The following is a 19,546-nucleotide window of genomic DNA, read 5'->3' on the forward strand; positions in this document are numbered from 1 at the left end:
GCCATCAGCAAATGCAAGATTCAGGAGGTGAAGCTCATGAATCGAGCTAGGTATAAATAGTGAGCCAGCGAGAGAGAAAAAGACAGGAATCTCTCTGAGATTTTCTTCTAGTTAGCCATAAACAACAACAATCTGAAATAAACTCAAGCCTTGTCTCTACCACTGCATTCTTCATAGTAATCTGCATAAAGGCCTCTCTTGGTTGCAAAAACATTTGTGTTGTATTACTCAGTGATACATATATACAGGTTTTACTTGGATTTATGGCTATGTTAAGAAGGAAGACTGTGGTTACATTTTAGTGGAACTAAGGAATACTACCCCCTAGGATTTTCATGAAGCCTGCATTTCATTAACTTCAACTCCAGGCAGTGCAGTCGCTGGCAAGCTGAGCTTTCTCTTGGGTATTGCTAATCCATATTGTTCTCCTCTCCTACATTGATTTCAGTAGCAAGTATAATTTTTTTGCAGCAGCAGACAGAGAGATTCAGGTGCCTCAAATTTGTTTCTTATTGGAAGCAACTATGCCTGCCATGCCACTTGCAAAACTTCCTTTTTAAAAATATGATAGCTGCTTGTCAACAGTGAGGAATGTTCTTTCTTCCTAGAATACAATTTTTTGTATGTGTCAAACTGATGGTTACCATAGGAAAAACAACACTGAGGTAACTCTTTTCATTAATCCTAAAACAATTTTCAATTTGCTTGAAAAAAGAATTCAGATAATTCCCAATTCTGATAAAGTTGTAGAACTAATGGGGACAGTATAAAATGGCTCTTCTTTTCAGAAAATCAGTAGCCAATTTTCTGCCCCCAAACTTAAAAATGTTGAAATTCCTTGTCCTAGTAATTTCAACTTGTAGAATATATTCTAGGAAAACAGGTCCAAAGAAATTTTTAAAAATTATATATATTCATTGAGTCTTATAATGAAAAACTCAAACACAATCCAGAAGTCCTATAATTGAGTAGGTAAATGCACAACAGTATAAGAATTCTATAGGATATTATAAGACCATTTAAAATGTTTCATTGAACCATGATGCAATGTGGGAAATGCTTATCACATAATGTTAAGTATGAAAGCAGAAAGTCAAGTATAATGTATATCACAATTATAACTATAAAAATCAATGTACATATTCACATATATGGAATACAAAGTTTGAAAAATGTTAATATTTAGATGGTGGAAATCTGAGTAATATACTCTCCTTTTTTTCTACTCTTACGCTACTTTTATGCAACTAACATATTAATTATCATAAAGTATTGCCACTCCACCTCCAACAAAGAGGTCGGCCTCAACTCCATGCTACCTTTGATCTATTTGAAGGCTCTGATTTGGCCCGAGTGGAGACCTTTGGTTGAATCCTCAAATTGGATATAAAATATTTCACTGCATAAGTTTCCGTCTTTCCCTTTATGGTGCGGGCTTCTTAAAAGGCTCAAACATAATTAAAAAGCCCAGGACTTTTACACACTCCAAATCCTCAAGCAGCAGTGGGACAGCAGTCAGACTAAGATGAAAGAGCCCTGGGCCCCCCCTGCAGGAACACGGGGCCTTTCATGTTACTCAGTCACCATCACCACCCCCACTCTCCTAAGAAGAAACCCACAGGAAAATCCTGATAGATTTAAAGCCTGTTAAAAAAATTCAACTGAACTCCAGTAATAAAATATTTGCATTGTTTATATAGAGAAATTACCTCAAAGACCTTGAGTACTCATGGCCTCTGCAAAACCTCCTATAGTTGTTTTGGCCAACAGTATGGAAACAATTATATATGATTAGTACCAGTGAACAAGACTTAATTACTTCACCATTCTACGAAGACCTGATTATAGCTGATTAGCAAAGATCATCCAGCATAAAGTGATTCTTCTTCTAGAATTCAGTGTAAAAGATGCTGATCAATCAGCAAATTCATAGTGCATCCATTTAGTTTTACTCTCCATGGCCACTACAGGCAGCTTGCATCTCTCATGTGTCTCCTACAGCTTTCTTTACTGACAATCATTACTATATTTTGAAATCAATGTGATGATTTTTCATCCTTAAGGGACAATAGCAAAGTCCCCATGTTACAGCAAAAACACATTTATATGTACAGCATTATATTACATGTTGAACTGACATGGAATGAGGACCATCCCTGAGTTGTTAGTCAAGACTTATCTTGTTAGTCAAGACTTATCATAACAAGAGCACCAACTCTCTGGACCAAGAAACAGTGAAGAGCTGAATTGCACAATCTCGCACAGGCAATGTGTAGAAGGTCTACTTTTGGGTACAAATGGAAATCCTTCCTTTGCAAAGCAAGGAAACCATTTTGTATTTCTGAAGGGCACATAAGTCAAATGCAACAAAAAAGAAATCAGAATAATGATCATGAGAAGTGATTTCAAAGGCAGGCCAGCATTAAATATAAGAATTCCAGAGCTCTTATTTTCACCTAAATGTCACATTTACTCTCATGAGCCCCTATAGGAATATCCCAATTAGGTGCCTCTAGGCTGGGTGAGTGGATGAGATAGCCTAGGACCCAGTGGCTGAGCATGAGAAGCAGGTGGGCATGGCACAGGGGTGGTCCTGAAGCCCAAGGGCACACGCTGGCTACCCACATCCTGATAGAAAAGTTCCAGGCAGGAACTTAGCTCTGACAAGGACAGGTTGGCCAAATATGTCTACACACTCATCCCACTTCTCCCCCGGTAGGGTGACCAACTGTCCCAGTTTGCCCTGGACAGGAGTTGCCCAGCAAGACATTCAGTGCTAAAACTGGGACACTCTGGAGCAAACCTACCCCTGAGGCTTGCTGGTATTTTAAGCAACAAGGTCTACAGACAGAAGGGAGGAGACAGAGATGAACGCAGCTTTTAGCTACACTTCCCTTGTCAATAGTGATTGGAACAAAACAAGGAACAAGGGAAGAGCTGGTTGGAGTTGGTCTCCAGTGACGTACTAGGCAGCGCCCTGAACGTGCATTTCCTCACTTTCCTTTCTGGTCAGCTGTAGGCCTCTGGTAAGGGAGCAAAGCCACTGCTTTTAGAGACTTCTTTTACTCCTTAGAGTGCTGGCTGCTTAGCTTAGTGAAATTGATGGTTATGCAATGTCACAGAAAAATGCTTATCTTATGAAAAAAATCAATGAAAAACTGAGACTTCACTTGTTTGTACTCTAATTATCACATATTTAAAAATGCTTCAAACCTGGGGAAAGAACAAATCAAAATACAGTTATTTGAGCTATGGTTGATTTATTTTAGATTGGCTATCTTCTAGGTTTCTGTTTTGTTTTGTTTTTGGCAAATGTGGTTACAATCCTTTTTTAAAATTTTTTTTAAGAGACAGTCTCACTATGTTCCCCTAAGCTGGAGTGCAATGGCACAATCTTGGCTCACTGCAACCTCCAACTGCTGGACTCAAGCCATCCTCCCATCTCAGCCTCCCGAGTAGCTGGGACTACAGGTGCATGCCACTACACCCAGCTAATTTTTTTGTATATTTTGTAGAGACGGGGTTTCGCCATGTTGCCCAGGCTGGTCTTGAACTCCTGGGCTCAAGCAATCTGCCCACCTCAGCTTCCTTCCCAAAATGCTGGGATTACAGGTATGATCCACCGCACCTGGCCATAGAATGCTTTTTATTTATTGATTTATTTTTCTTCAACTTTTAAGTTCAGGGGTATATGTGCAGGTTTGTTACATAGGTAAATGTGTGCCATGGTGGTTTGCTGTACAGATCATCTCATCACCTAGGTATTAAGCCCAGCATCCATTACCTCCTTCCCCCTGCACCCTCCTGACAGGCCCCAGTATGTGTTGTTCCCCCCATGTGTCCATGTGTTCTCATCGGTTTTTACAAAATAATTCTTTAAAAAGTTTAATTAATTAATTAATTTAGAGACCAGGTTATGAGACTGGCTATTTTTCGTATTTTTGGTAGAGACAGGGTATCACCATGTTGCCAAGGCTGCTCTCAAACTTCTGGGCTCAAGTGATCTACCTGCCTCCTAAAGTGCTGGGATTACAGGCGTGAGCCACTGCACCCAGCCTAGAATGCTTTTATAATGAAAAAAAGAAAAAAAAAAAAAAGAACAATAATGCTATGAGGTTGGATACCTCAGTTTGGCAAAAGATGAGTCTTTTGGAGAAATAATTTGTAAGAATTCAAATACTACCATACCAGCTCTCATTTTTTTTTTCATGACAACTAGGTAAAAAGCTTAATTTTAATTCATAGACAGTCTTTAAAAACTCATTCCAGAATTCAAGCCTTTCCAAGAGATGGCATTTGGTGACTTGGACCACAAGCATCTTTTTTCTTCCTCTTTGTCAAAAGACAGAGATGAGAAAAGCATTTTTATTATTATTAGTTCTTTCTTGCTTTTCAACCTGCTGTCATGTACATAGAGCTTTATTCTTGTACTGCTTCACAAGGTCAGGAACAGAAGTGTTCCACTGTCTGCCTCCACTTTACTGTTATGGAAACTGTGATACTGTGAGGCAACAGAATGAGTCCTAGATCCCGACTTCCACCCTTCTACCTAAAATTTTTCCTTAAGAAAAGAGCTAAAGTTCCTTCAAACCAACAAGCATTTATTGACTCCCTGCAGCTAACCATTTAGTGCTACCAAAAGCTGCTGGAAACTGAGTTAGTTGCATATGAGACACAGTTCACATCTCCGGTTCAGAAACAATCTTGCTCTGTTTGTCCGGCCCTGGTGACATCTCTTAGTCACCTCTCACTTTGGCTCTATGGACAGGATGTGTGTGAGGGCATTACTCACGGTTGGTGGGGAGTGGCCTTGCTAAACCGCTGTGAAATACCAGCAGTGCCTTAAAAACAGGAGCTCCCCGAGTGCGTGCTACATCCCCAGGCCTTGCACAGTGCCTGGTACCCCATAAAACCGATGGACATTTATAGGGTATGGATTCTGCTCTTTAATGGTTTCATGTGGTGCTGTATAGTGATCATCTGCTGCTTTTGCATGCCCAGGTCCACTCTCCCTTCTGGAAACTGTACTTTGGGTCACCCACAACTTCAGTGGATACAGCCCTGGTGGGAGTTGTCAATCACAGTGTCCTGCCTCCTCTGGCAAAGGATGAGCACATTACCTAAGTAAAGGCACTCAAATGCTCTTTCCCTGGAATTGGAATCATGGGCAGAGGACACAGAGTTCATTGACAAATCTACTCATTAGTTTTGCTTCCTAGATCCCTAGAATTTTCCCCAATCTGCTGTCTTTCTTCATCCCACTTCTTCAGTTTTCCCATGAATTCTAAGACCTATCCTGTCTTCCAATCAATTCCGTTCATGCTTCAAGTAAGCAGAGTTATTTCTGTCACTGAAACCATGAAATCCAAACTCATACACCTTCGGACCAGTGCAGTGCATGCCAACATAACTGGAACTCGTAGACATGTGGGTGAACTTCCAAGAGCTTCAGCCCCTTTTCTGGACATGAGGATGCGACGAACTATACAGAATTGTAACGAGAACTAATGAGACCATGTACACAAAGTTCCCAGCACAGTGCCTGACACAGAATAAGAGGTCAGTGAGTATTAGGTCCTCCTCCTTCTCAAGCAAGTTGATCATCTGATAATGATTGGAGAGACTCGACACAGCACTTCTTCTAAATAAACCTTCAGAATATAGGGATGGTCTTTCTGTGTCAAATACTTGGTTGTCAATCTCACTCTTTCAGAAAAAGGCCGACTGTAGGAAGAAATCCAGCCAGGATGAACCTGAACTCTATATATATTCAAGCTCTCGAAATAATAACACACCCTTGACTACTAATTTTGCATGCATTGGCCACAGCATCTCAGTCTTTTCTTGAAAGTTAGAGCCATAAATTCATGTATTACTCTTTTAAAGGAACTTCTAATTCTGAAGCCTGGAATTCAAAATCACATGGAATTCCCCCACACTTAAATGCTAGAAAAGTGTGGTAAAGACTATGGCTTTTAAAAGGAAGTTTTTGAGTAATAATAAGACTCTCTTGTTGTTTTTCTTATTATGTTCCAGGAACTGTGCAAAGCATTTTACAGCATTCTCAGAAGGCAGGTGTTATTTATCCCATTTTAGGCACAAGGAGGCAGAGGTGTAAGGAGGTAAGTCAGTGTACCATGATCCCCCAACAGGTGACTGAAATTCAAGTTCAGATCGACCTGAGCCCAAACTGTGTGCTTCTAAGTGCTCTTCCACATTGCCTCACTACTGTCTAAGGTCACTAACCTCCATAAGAACACATTGAACAGGTGCTTTATTCTATATTTGTAATTCCACAAGCAAGTGGCAAACCTAAAGTGTGACTCTTTGACATTAAGGATATATGTTTATAGTTATGTGCATAAACTCTATGGCTGGGTTTGAATCTGACCCCTGCCACTAACTGGCAGTATTATCTTAATTGAGTTAGCCCATCTAGAGCTCAGTTTTTTCATCTGCACAATGGGTATAAGAAAAGTGGCCAGGCGTGGTGGCTCACACCTATAATCCCAGCACTTTGGGAGGCCGAGGTGGGCGGATCACAAGGTCAGGAGATGGAGACCATCCTGGCTAACACGGTGAAACCCCGTCTCTACTAAAATAAATACAAAAAAAAAAAAAAAAATTAGCTGGGCATGGTGGTGGGCGCCTGTAGTCCCAGCTACTTGGGAGGCTGAGGCAGGAGAATGGAGTGAACCTGGGAGGCGGAGCTTGCAGTGAGCTGCGATCGCACCACTGCACTCCAGCCTGGGTGACAGAGCGAGACTCCATCTCAAAAAAAAAAAAAGAAAAGAAAAGAAAAGCACATATGAATCGGGAGTATTTATGAAACATGATGCATGTGAAGCATGATAAAGTACACAATGGTACAACAATTTCCAAATGAAATGTTACCTATGGATTAGAATTGTGACTTAGGATGGAGGAGTAAGAACTCCATAAATAACTGCACCACGCATGCCACTGACTGGACAGAACTAACAGCAGAAGCTTATAAACGTAGCCGACACTTTCAGACAGAAGTCTTGACCTCTGGCCCTGCCTCAGCCCCGCAAGACCTGTGCTCACTGAGTGATCTTGGATATGTCATCTACTCACTCTGAGCTTTAATTTTCTCCTCTAAAAAGTGGAAATAGCTACATCCCACAGCTGTCAGGAGGGCAAATAGGATACCAAACCTAAAGATTTCCTATAACTTGAAGAGCAGGTTTTACCAATGTTTTTATTGCTCTTTATCGAGGATAAACTAAAAAATAAATTCCTATACTGGAGTGCAGAGGTCTTAAGTTGGCTGTGTGAGGCTTGCATTCAGCATGCAGATGTATTTGGTTAGTCCAAATGGTGTTGTTGTAACTGTTTTTCCATTTAGATGCCAGTGTTATGGACCAAATGTTTGTATCCTCCCAAAACTCAAATGTGGAAAACCTAACAGCCAAAGTGATGGTGTTAGGAGATGGGGCCTTTGGAGGGTGATTAGGGGATAAGAGCAGAGCCCTCATGAATGGAATTAGTGCCCCTACAAAAGAGACCTCAGAGAGCTATTACTCTTTCCACCATGTGAGGATACAAAAAGAGGTCAGTAGTCTGCAACCCAGGAGAAGATCCTCACCAGAACCGATCATGCTGGAAATCTCATCTCAGATTTCCAGCTTCCAGAACTGTAAGAAACAATTTTTTCTTGTTTTTAAGCCCTTAGTCTATGTTACTATGTTACAGCAGCCTGAACTAAGACAGTCAGCATTTAAATATTCGGAGATCTGACCATGCTGGGCCTGTATTTCCTCTCAGCCACAATGAGCTAACACTTTGCGGAGCTGTAACCCTGAGGCACACCCCCACCCCTGCCCTGGTATCCTCACACATACAGGCACAGGGTAGTTGTCATTTATTCAATGCTTATGCTACTGTTTTTCTTAGAAGAGAAAAATATTCTCTGTATCCATACCTCTGTCATGGGTGAAAAAGAAAGATCAGTAGGTCTCAATCCAACACTATCCATTTATTTCACTTCCTTCCTGGATTTGCAGGTGGTTAAGTGTTCCCTCCATCTGAAATGGAAGGGAAGTGGCCTTTTGTCTGAGTTGGAGAAGAGGGCATGCTCACTTGTGTATGTAGTGTGTTTTGTTTGTTTTTTAGTTTACTCATATGAGATCTCTGCCTATTCAACAGACACGTTTATGGAGAGACTAAGGACTAAGTACCATGGGAACAGGTATGGAAAGCTGTGACCCCTGTCTTCCAAATGCTTCAGATTTTTTTTTTAACTTTTCAAAGCAGTGAATACTCAGAAAAGGAAAGGGAAATTTATGCTTTCATTCTTTAAGTTTTCCTTAGAAGAGGGGCCAACAAAAGTCAGTTTCACTTAAACCTTTCTAAAATGCTAGTCCTTTTAACAATTCAAATCATAAATTGAATTTCAGGTTCTAGATGCACATAAATCAGCAGTTTATTCATGAGTTTAACTCTCTCAGCAAGAAAACCTTCTCCTAGTAAAGACCTAATGAACAGAATCAGATGAGAATTAACCCTTATTTTAAGTAGAGTATGCCTCTGAGGGGTAAATAATTTAAGGCAGATATAAAGCAACCGTTTTAGCCAAAGATACCTGCAGAAGAGTACGTTTACAGACACCTAGAAAGATTCCACACTCTATAAGCACAGATTTTCACTTAAAATTTAAGTCAGGCGGTGCCATGATGATAATCAGAGGTGAAAAAAGAACTCTGTGCTTTTAATACAGCCTGAGAGATTAGAGACAGAAATGTATATAAGTGTGCATTTTAGTTTATTTTCATTGTTGCTAGCATGAAAGGCTAAGACTGAAAATAAATCATGTGAGGTCCACTTACTGTTCTAAACTTTATCCATTTTTTGTTGTGGTTAAAAAAAAAAAGCACACATGTTACTGACAGAGATCACAAAACTTTTCTCTTTATTCCCTGCTTACAGCTCTTACTTATTAGGAAAATTACAGAAATACCACAGAAGGAGGCTTTGGTATCTCAGCACAACAGGAAAGCAAATTGTGCTTTTGTGAGAAGGATGGATTTTTGTTGTTGCATTTTTAGACGAAAGATTTATGCTTATATTCTGGTCCATTTACAATATATCATAATACTTTGCAGACAAAGTTATGCTTTTTTCCCAATGATCTAGTGACCTTAATCTCTAACATTCTGTGGTTTCCTGTTTGGGGAAATGATTGAACAGCAGCCTAAGCTATTCCAGGCTGCACAGCATTCCCAGTTGGCCTCTATCTGTCTTAGTTTTGAATGTTCTCCTGTTCACTAATCCAAAAAAAAAAATTCTTTTTTAAGGGAATTTTCCCTACAGATGCTAAATCAATGAAACTCCTGCAAATCAGCCCTCCAAACTTCCTCTTCTGGCTGCTTTACTTATCATTCTTCTATTACAAACTCTAATGTGGCCAGGAGTTCTTTTGGACTGAAGCAATTAGCATGTCCCACCAGTGCCTTCCCCCTAAGCAGAAAAGAATTAATTTCACTATTATCCAGCTCAACAAACAATAATTCCCATGGGTTTCCCAAAAGCTCAGCTGCAGAAGAAAACTTTAATTCAGCTGAGGAGTATAACATTTAAGAAATGTCCCTGACTGGGGGCAGACTTGTTATCTGTCCATGGATAATGCGTTGACCTCAGCTGTCCATCACTCTCACTGTTGGCCATACTTCTTCCTGGTAATTGTGCAGAGTCTTAGGGATGTAATACTCAGGAGGCCTGAGGCCCCAAGGCCTGCTTGAAGAAGACTGGTAGAAAAATTGAATGAAACAGTAGTCATTTCTGCAACCAAGTTGTTCTTAAAAAGAGACATATTTTGCTTTCACGTTTTAAGGAAAAGGGAAGACAAGAGAGTAAGTGAACTTAGAATAAACAGCCCCATGTGCCTCCCATCCCCCTACCAGCTGGTTTTGTCAAGATGAATAAAGAAGAATGGAAGTGGAACAGCAAGTTTGAGTCAGTGTCCAGCGATTATATAAATAATGTCTTTTGGCCAAAAAAAATTATTCCTGCTTTCTTGCACCTTAACTCTAAATTATTTTGCTGCTTTTAGTGGGGAACAACAAAGCCAACTTGAAAAGGGTCCAGAAAGCCATCATTCTGATGCAATGATCTTTGGAAAAAAGCTCCCTACCTAGAACAGCACACTTAAACGACTTTTAAGAATGATCCAGAATAATTCTTGTCCTCTTGCTTGAATATAAAAGTCCTGGGGCCCCTTCTAGTCAGTCCTTTACTCTGCTTCTTGTTTCAGGGTCTGCTCTCATGGCTGCTTTCTGATCCCCTTGCCTCTCAAGAATCTCCTCTAACCATGATCAATAACTGGATTTTTTTTTTTTTTTTTTTTTTTGAGACAGGGTCTTGCTCTGTCACCCAGGCTGGAGTGCAGTGGTGCGATCTCAGCTCACTGCAACTTCTGCCTCCCGGGTTTACACCTGGCTAATTTTTGTATTGTTTGGTAGAGACAAGGTTTCACCATGTTTCCCAGGCTGGTCTTGAACACCTGACCTCAAGTGATCCACCCGCCTTGACCTCCCAAAGTGCTGGGATTACAGGCATGAGCCACCGCGCCTGGCCCAATAACTGAATTTTAATAAACTGACTGTCCCAGGAGCAAGCTCACCCACTCCCACAGACAAATCTCTCCAGAGGAGGAATGTACCCCTGCCTGTCAGAAGGTCAGCTTCAAGGTCACACCTAAGGGTCATCTCCAAAGACTGCAATGTGCTTGACAAAGTTATTACCCTACTAGGAGGTGGGTCAAGGAGCCAATTTCTTTCTTTCTCCACATCATTAAATATATTTAATTAACAAACACACATTTGCATACAACCCAACCAATAAGAAACGGCCCTGCAAGAGCAAAGAAAAAAATGCTTTAATTTATAGACAGTAATGCTTTAATTTATAGACAGTTAAATCTATGGTATCGACCTACATTCTTCAATAAAGTGTATTATAAGCACTTAAAATGTGGCTAGTCAAAATTGTTATGTGCATCTAAGATACACACAGGATTCTGAAGACTCAGTACAAAGAAAAGAATGTAAAATATTTCAATAATTTCTTAGTATCAATTAAAATTAATATGATGACATTATATATATAGTGTTAAGGACAATATATTATTAAAATTGATTTCACCTGTTTCTTTTATAGTTTTCATGTGCCTTCTAGAAAATTTAAATGCACATATCTCCCTTGCATTATATTTCTATTGGACAGCACTGCTATACCTTGGGTTTGGTATATACTGGAAAGAAAACTGGTCCTCTCTGTCAATAGCTGCGAAGTAACAGAAGTAAGTAACTTCCAAGGACAGCCACTCTCGGAGGAGCGGTCTGCGGTTCATGAAGCTGGATTAAGGAAATTGGAAACTATGTCCATGTGGAGGAGGAGCAGCAGATACTCCCATAATATCTATCATTACAGGGGAGTAGACAGGAACTATGGGAAAACCTGCTTGCTATTGGCTTGCCCTGCCGGCTCTCTGCTCCCCAACATTACTACTGTCACTTAAGTTCAAAATATAATAGTAATGGGCCAGGTGCCATGGCTCACACCTTTAATCCTAGCACTGTGGGAAGCTGAGGTAGGAGGATCACTTGAGGCCAGGAGTTTGAGACCAGTCTGGGCAACACAGCAATACCCTCTCTCTACAAAAAAGTTAAAAAATTAGCCAAGCACAGCAGCATGCTCCTGTAGTCCCAGCTACTTGGGAGGCTGAGGTGAGAGGGTCTTTTGAACCCAGGAGGTTGAGGTTGCAGTGAGCTATGATTATGACACTGCACTCTAGCCTGGGCAACAGTGAGACCCTGTCTCTAAAACAAAACAAAACAATAAAACAAAAAATAATAGTACCACTAGTAATTGAGTGAATACATTAAGGATTACGAAGAGAGGGAAAAAATAAAACAGGAAAGCTGTGCTCCCTTTCACTAATGGGAAGGAAATGATCCTTCCCAGCTAAAGTGGTCCCGAATGCCAGCAGAGAGCAGGACAGCCTCATCACAGGAGAAATGCTAAACAGCCTGCAAAAAGCATTAACCTAGAGATGCTCAGAAGCTCTCAAAACGGATATGGACAGTGGACGGGGAGGCCCTAGTGTGGTCAGGGAGCAGAGCATTCCGCAAAGTGCAGCCCTCCTTGGATTCTGGCTGACCCATTGGCATTCTCTCCTCCCATAACAAACTTGCCTTCCAGCTTGAGAAAATTCCAGTTTGAATAAAGGTTACTTTGCCTTTCTCTGAGAAGAGGACTGAGAGCGACAGTAGTAGGCACACATCCAAAGAACCAGAAAAGCTACTGCCAGGAGTCTAATTCCCACCTGTTGTTATCAATCCCCACACCCCCTCCCTGGTAGATAGCAAAGTTAGTGGAAGGTTTCCAACCAGGTTGATCTCCTCACAAAAGAAGGCAAGTGCCTGGTTACACAGCTTACTTTTCTTTACCTTTTTTTTTTTTTTTTTTAAAGTCTGTGCTCTGTGTTCTTTATGTTTTTATCTAGACAGGAAAACCTGGTATCAGTCAGGTGCAAGACTTTCTGCCCCATGCTCTCAATGGTTCTATTCATCAAAGCCACCCCATTACCTTGCAATTAGGTTTTTTGGTGTTGTTTTTCTCCAAAAACACAACTCTCCCCTGTTGGGAGACTAAAGCATCCTTTTCCCTTTTCTTTCCAGAGAATGTCAAACAGGCTTAGAAGGAATGTGCAAATCACTGTAACAAATATGGGGACTGTCAGGAGGCTGAAGAAACAGACAAGAATCTTCAGAGTGAAAAGAGTAGAGGGGAAAGCCAGAAATCAAGAAGGAGGGCATCAGGAGCTTCTGCCCAGAGCAAAAAGTTTCTGCTTTTGTGCTGTTGCGTTGATCATTACCCAATGACAAGACTTGGGAACAATGATAATAATAACAGTCATAAGCAAGTAGATGGCACAGATTGACTCATGGCAGGAGTGTGGGTGGTTAGACAACTTCTACAACATAGACCAGGCAAATCCAATGAAAAAGCCCTAGGAAGAGCCCAGAACATATGACTGGGGCTTCTGTCGGCAGTGGGAAGTGTGACAACGTGGCTTTCTCTTTTTGATAACAGACCGGGGTCAACTGCCACAGAATTAAGTCATCCACTCTCACACGAAAGAAGAGGAAACTGGAGTGGAAAGAGCATGGGGCCTGGAGTCAGACTGTATGGCAAACAGACTCAAATCATGATGATGATGATGATGATGATGATGATGATGATGATGATGGAAAAACAAAGACAAAAGCATTGGCTTTCCATTCTGGCTCTAGACCATCTGATGTGTGACCATGACATACAGACCAAATCAGCCCCCTAGGACCAATCTGTACATTATACATGAGGCTGGGCATGGTGGCTCATCCCTCTAGTCCCAGCAGTTTGGGAGGCTGAGGCAGGAGTTCAAGACCTGAAGTCAGGAGTTCAAGACCAGCCTGGCCAACATGGCAAAATCCCATCTTTACTAAAAATACAAAAATTAACCAGGTATGGTGGCAGGCACCGGTAATCCTAGGTACTTGGGAGGCTGAGGCATGAGAATCACTTGAACCCGGGAGGTGGAGGTTCCAGTGAGCTGAGATTATGCCACTGCACTCCAACCTGGGTGACAGAGTGAGACTTTGTCTCAAAAAAATAATAATAAAAAGAGTCAGCAAAGCTTATTTTATTTCCTTTTGTTTTAAATTAAAAAATTAAACCTTTCCTATATCCTCTCACACTTTATTAGATGGTGGTGGGCACACACTGCTTTGGATTCCCAGTGATTCCCAGTGGCCCAGTCTTTTAAAACATCTACGTCGACTTTTTACATCTCCTATTATACTATGACATGAGGAATAAAGATGGAGTAGCCACTACAGCATGTGACATTTATTGCACAACAGATACTACTAATTGTATCCAGAAAAGAATACTCTCTCCACCCTTTCTCGATTTGTCTTTTCAAAGTAAAGTCAACTGATGTAATCGCCTGTGTTTCATACCAGTTGGGTTTCATAGCAACTGAATGTAAATATACATTTCTTAGCTTACTGGGTTTTAGATCTCTGGAATCTGCATAGCAAATGGTATTGTCATTTATTATCTTTCTCTCTGAACCACTCTCACCATGCCATGTTTAAGTAACTCGATTAAATTCTACATTTCCTGTAGCCACAATCACAAGTGTACTTTCTAATGTTTTAAGCATGAGACACTTTCAAACAACAACAAAATAAAGCCTTTACGACATGATGGTGGTGTGCACCAAGAAAAACAACTTAAACCATCTCATGGGGAAGAATATATTATTAAATGGCTTAATGAAAGAATGAAGAGAAAATACAAACACACACGGGTTATCATGTGAACATTTCATCTAACAAAGTATGAACAAGAGAAGATGTCGAAAGCATGGCAAGTTTAGGTGAATAGAAATCAATTTCATAATTTATAGGTATTCTCTTTTCCCTTTATTCTCTGAAATGCTTAAAAATCAAAAAAGCCCAGAAGTATGCCTCATTAAAAAAAGTAATGCTACTCTTGCATTTGGATTATAACGGATACAGATAAAATGAACTCACAAGGAACTCTGCAGTATAAATTGGTTTTCGAATGTACACTATTTTTATCTGCCTATAATGTGGCAGTTGCTTATCTATAGACTATAGTTACATAAAATAAATGTCCTAGAGTTAGCTTCCTTCTCTGCAGAAGTCATGCTTCACTGGGAGCTACTTCCTCCTCCCAGAAGTTTTCGTGAAATGATACTGGCATTCTCTTCATTGTCTTCAAAGGGCTGGGGGAAATCACATACAGCTCACAGTCAACACAGTCAGACTTTTCCCATCATGGTTTGACAGAAGCTTAAAGTCCAACTAACAGTTGAAGAATTAGCCTCATTTAAGTGTTAAATTTTTCTTGATATGCTAGACATTTATCAAATCTAGTTTCCTGGCCACCATTACCATCAACATTTTGCCATCAAAAAATGTTATGATGGAAAATGCCACAAGCAATTAGAATGACTAACAAAATGAGTTAGATTTGCTGGAATATTTACCTTTCAAACTTCTAAGTCACATTTATTACTCAGGAACTCGCCATTCCTAAAGGAAGATCTTTTGATAGCCTGGGATAAGTAAATAGAACTCTAATGACCTGGGTGTTAAGATTTCAGTCTGGTAGTGAAGCTGAGAAACACTAACATCCTGAATTCTGAAGATGCAATTAGGTGAAATTTAATGAGCTGTAGAATGATAAGTGACAGGGAAATGTAACTTTATATTTACCATTTCCTGACTAGATGAACCTTTTTTTTTTTTTTTTGAGATGGAGTCTTGTTCTGTCACCCAAGCTGGAGTGCAGTGGCATGATCTCGGCTCACTGCAACTTCCACCTCCCGGGTTCAAGCAATTCTCCTGCCTCAACCTCCCAAGTAGCTGAGATTAAAGGCATGCACCACCACACCCGGCTAATTTTTTTGTATTTTTAGTAGACACAGGTTTCACCATATTGGCCAGGCTGGTCTCAAACTCCTGACCTTGTGATCTGCCAGCCTCGGACTCCCAAAGTAGTGGGATTACAGGCGTGAGCCACCGCGCCCGACCAGGTAAACGTTTAAATACAGCATATTAAGCCCTACCCAAAGGCAACTTAACCTTCAAAAGCACAAGTGCAAGTAAGAATTGGCATTTGCAGATGGTTCCTCTTAAAACTGCAGTGTCCTTCCAGACCACTTAGAAACACAAACAACCTCAAATTCAAGGACACACACATGCACGTGCGCGCATGCACACACACACACACACACACATACACATACACGGTCTTTGAAAATACAGCACAAATGATTTTTTTTTTTTAAGCAAGGCAGGAACTATAACCAGACAGAGAAAAGGGGGTTGAAAACATTTTCAGAATCTTCAAGAAAAACAATAACAATGTAAATCCTATATCACAAGGAATACGGGACCAGGGGACCTCTCCAAAGAGCAGAGATTTCAAAGCCAAAGCTCCTGGAGACTGTGGGTTGCATTTCCTAGATTCTAGAGATACCCTATCCTTTCATCACCATGTTTAATTATTTTTAAAATGAGGATACATCTTACAATCAATGTATGAGAGTGCATTCGCATTTTTTTAATGCTGCTGATTAAGACTAAGGAATATACATGATATAATCAATGGTACTTGAGGTGGTGGATTATTTGCACTTATAATTGAATATACGTTTATTGTAAAGGTGGTTTATAGTACAAATGAACAAGCCATTTGTCTTCCTTCTGTCATTCCATCCTTTCTTTTCCTTCCCTTCCTTCTTTCCAACTTTATTGCATACTACTATGTGCTGGTTGCTATAGCAGGTAGCTAAATCAGAATCTTTGGTGGAGTGGGCCTGATTAGGTGTTGTTAGAGCACCCCAGGTGTTTCTAATGCAAAGGGAGCCATTTGCATTAGAAACCATGCAGTTTCAGAATGGTTGGAAAAGGGAAGATTAAATAAAGTCAAATGTATTAAGCAACACTTATTCTCCATGAAACCTTTTTTGTTCCTATAAAAATTATTTTTTCATTTCTTACAGGTTACTGAGAGTCTACTATGTACCTGCCACTGTGCTAGGCCCTGGGTATACAGTGGTGAACAAGACAGGTAACACAGCTGCCCTCATAATGCTTATTGTCCATGAGATAGCATTTTACAGATTAGGGAGTAAAAGGGAAATTTTAAGTTCCAAGCAGTGAGGCTTCTGACACTGAATGCACTTCAATGCTACCATCAGGGAGATGTAACAGAATATGACCTGCAAGGTAAATCAGCTGCTCACCAATGGGCAGGTAGAGCCAGGTAGAAAAGATGATTTTAGTTACCTGCTATTTTGGATTGTGTCATCATTTTCTGTCCATGAGGAAAACTGATGGGACTCCCCATGAGAGTAGATCAGTGACTTTGCCTCCACCATAATGCCTCCTACTTCTTTGTAGTGTGCTGAGAGACTTTAAAGGCATTGCCATACTAAGCAGACCAAATCCTCACACGGTTAATTAACTCTCTGCAGAACATTCATCATAGTTGCCTCCTTTAAAATATTATTGGCCAGGCGTGGTGGCTCACACGTGTAATCCCAGCACTTTGGGAGGCCAAGGTGGGCGGATCACTTGAGGTCAGGAGTTTGAGACCAGCCTGGGCAGCATGGGTGAAACCCCGTGTCTACTGAAAATACAAAACTTAGTTGGGTGTGGTGGCACACGCCTGTAGTCCCAGCTACTAGGGAGGTTGACACACAAGAATCACTTTAACCTGGGAGGCGGAGGCTGCAGTGAGTTGAGATCACACCACTGCACTCCAGCCTGGGCAACAGAGCAACGCCTGTCTCAAAACAAACAAACAAACAAACATACAAACTTACTATTATTTCCTAGCCTACATATCTGTAAGTTAGGGAGCTTAATAATAAACAGATACCCCACAAAATGCACCATCCACCTTAAGAACTTCTATGCTACCAATACTATTGAATCTACCCAATGTACTTCTTCCCTGTCCCAGTCCCAACTTTCTATCTCCTGGGCAGAGATATTCACTATCCTGGAGTTTAGATATAGAATTTTCTAATGTTTGAAAAAAGTTTTACAATATGTGTTTGTATCTCAAAATAATAAATGATTTATTTTTGTTTGCTTTTGTGCTTTCTTCTATTTGTAATCGGTGACATGCCTTGTTCACTGAACACTATGTTTCTAAGAGTCTTCATGTTGTTGCATCTAGCTAAGTTTATTAATTTTTATTGATGAAAAGTAAATGTGAAAACTACAGAACTCTTGGAAGAAAACATAGGACTAAATCTTTGTTCCCTTGGGTTAGGCAATGGTTTATTGTTTATGACATCAAAAGCTTAAGTGATCCTTTCCAGTAGATTTATCAAGTCAATAGGAATTTTAAAATTTACTAGTAACCACATTAGAAAAGTAAAAAGGGGCCGAGTATGGTGGCTCATGCCTGTAATCCCAGCACTTTGGGAGGCCGAGGCAGGTGGATCACAAAGTCAGGAGATCGAGACCATCCTGGCCAACATGGTGAAACCCCATCTCTGCTAAAAATACAAAAATTAGCTGGGCATGGTGGCATGTGCCTGTAGTCCCAGCTCCTCAGGAGGCTGAGGCAGGAGAATGGCTTGAACCTGGGAGGTGGAGGTTGCAGTGAGCCGAGATTGCACCACTGCACTCCAGCATGGGTGACAGAGCAAGACTCCGTCTCAAAAAAAAAAAAAAAAAAAAAAAAAGAGTAAAAAGAAAGGGTGACATTCATTTCAAAACTACACTTTATTTAACCCAATGTCTTCAAAAGATTCTAATTTCAACATGTAACCAACATAAAAATGATTAGATACCTTACATTCTTTTTTTATACCAAGTTTTTAAAATCCTGTATTTTACACTTTTATATTTCAATTTGGATGCTACATTTTCCTCAGAAACACTTGACCTGTATTAATATTTTATAAAATAGAGACTGCAGTGCTGACTCGGACAGACAGCAGTGTGCGGAGGCTCGCACCATGAATTTTAGCTCCAGAATGACTGCAAGAACAAACCAAGAATCCTGAGAGGACCCACAGGCCCTCTGAAGAAGTGGACAGCTCCTGCAGGACCCAGGAGACACCCCAAATACTCAGCCGCAGCAAGATCTACCCAAGAAGAGTCTGAGCTCAGACTCGCCCAGCCTTGCCCCAACCTGATCGGCCTTCCCTACCCACCCTCATAGCTGAAGACAAAGAGCATATACTCTTGGGAGTTCTAGGGCCCCACCCATCATTGGTTCCTCTCCGTACTACCACAGCTGATGCTCTCTGGAAAGCGGCACCTCCCGGCAGGAGGCCAACCAGCAAGAAAATAGAACATTAAACCACCAAAGCTAAGAACCCTCACAGAGTTCATTTAACCACCAGAACAGGTGCTGGTATCCATGGCTGAGAGATCCATAGATGGTTCACATCACAGGACTCTGTGCAGACAACCCCCAGTACCAGCCCAGAGGCTGGGAGTCATGCTGGGTGGCTAGACCCAGAAGAGAGATAACAATCACTGCAGCTCAGCTCACAGGAAGCCACATCTATAGGAAAAAGGAGAGAGTACCACATCAAGGGAACACCACCACCCAGCAGGACAAAAGAATCTGAACAACAGCCTTCAGGCCTAGACCTTCTGACAGAGACTACCCAAATGAGAAGGAACCAGAAAACCAACTCTGGTAAAGTGACAAAACAAGGCTCTTTAACACCCCCCCAAAATCACACTAGCTCACCAGAAATGGATTCAAACCAAGAAGAAATTCCTGATTTACCTGAAAAAGAATTCAGAAGGTTAGTTATTAAGCTAATCAGGGAGGCACCAGAGAAAGGCAAGGCCCAATGCAAGGAAATCCAAAAAACGATACAAGAAGTCAAGGGAAATAGATTGCATAAAGAAAAAACATCAAAACTTTGGGAAACATTGGACACACTTATAGAAATGCAAAATACTCT

General features: G+C 40.8%; 1 protein-coding gene across 10 annotated transcripts in view; it reads right to left on the bottom strand.

Moving 5' to 3' along the window:
- CPVL (carboxypeptidase vitellogenic like) overlaps positions 1–19,546 on the bottom strand; it is a 202,534-nt gene that overhangs the window by 35,155 nt on the left and 147,833 nt on the right.

Source organism: Pan troglodytes, chromosome 6 (genome assembly GCF_028858775.2).
Source record: "Pan troglodytes isolate AG18354 chromosome 6, NHGRI_mPanTro3-v2.0_pri, whole genome shotgun sequence".
Taxonomy (NCBI): domain Eukaryota; kingdom Metazoa; phylum Chordata; class Mammalia; order Primates; family Hominidae; genus Pan; species Pan troglodytes.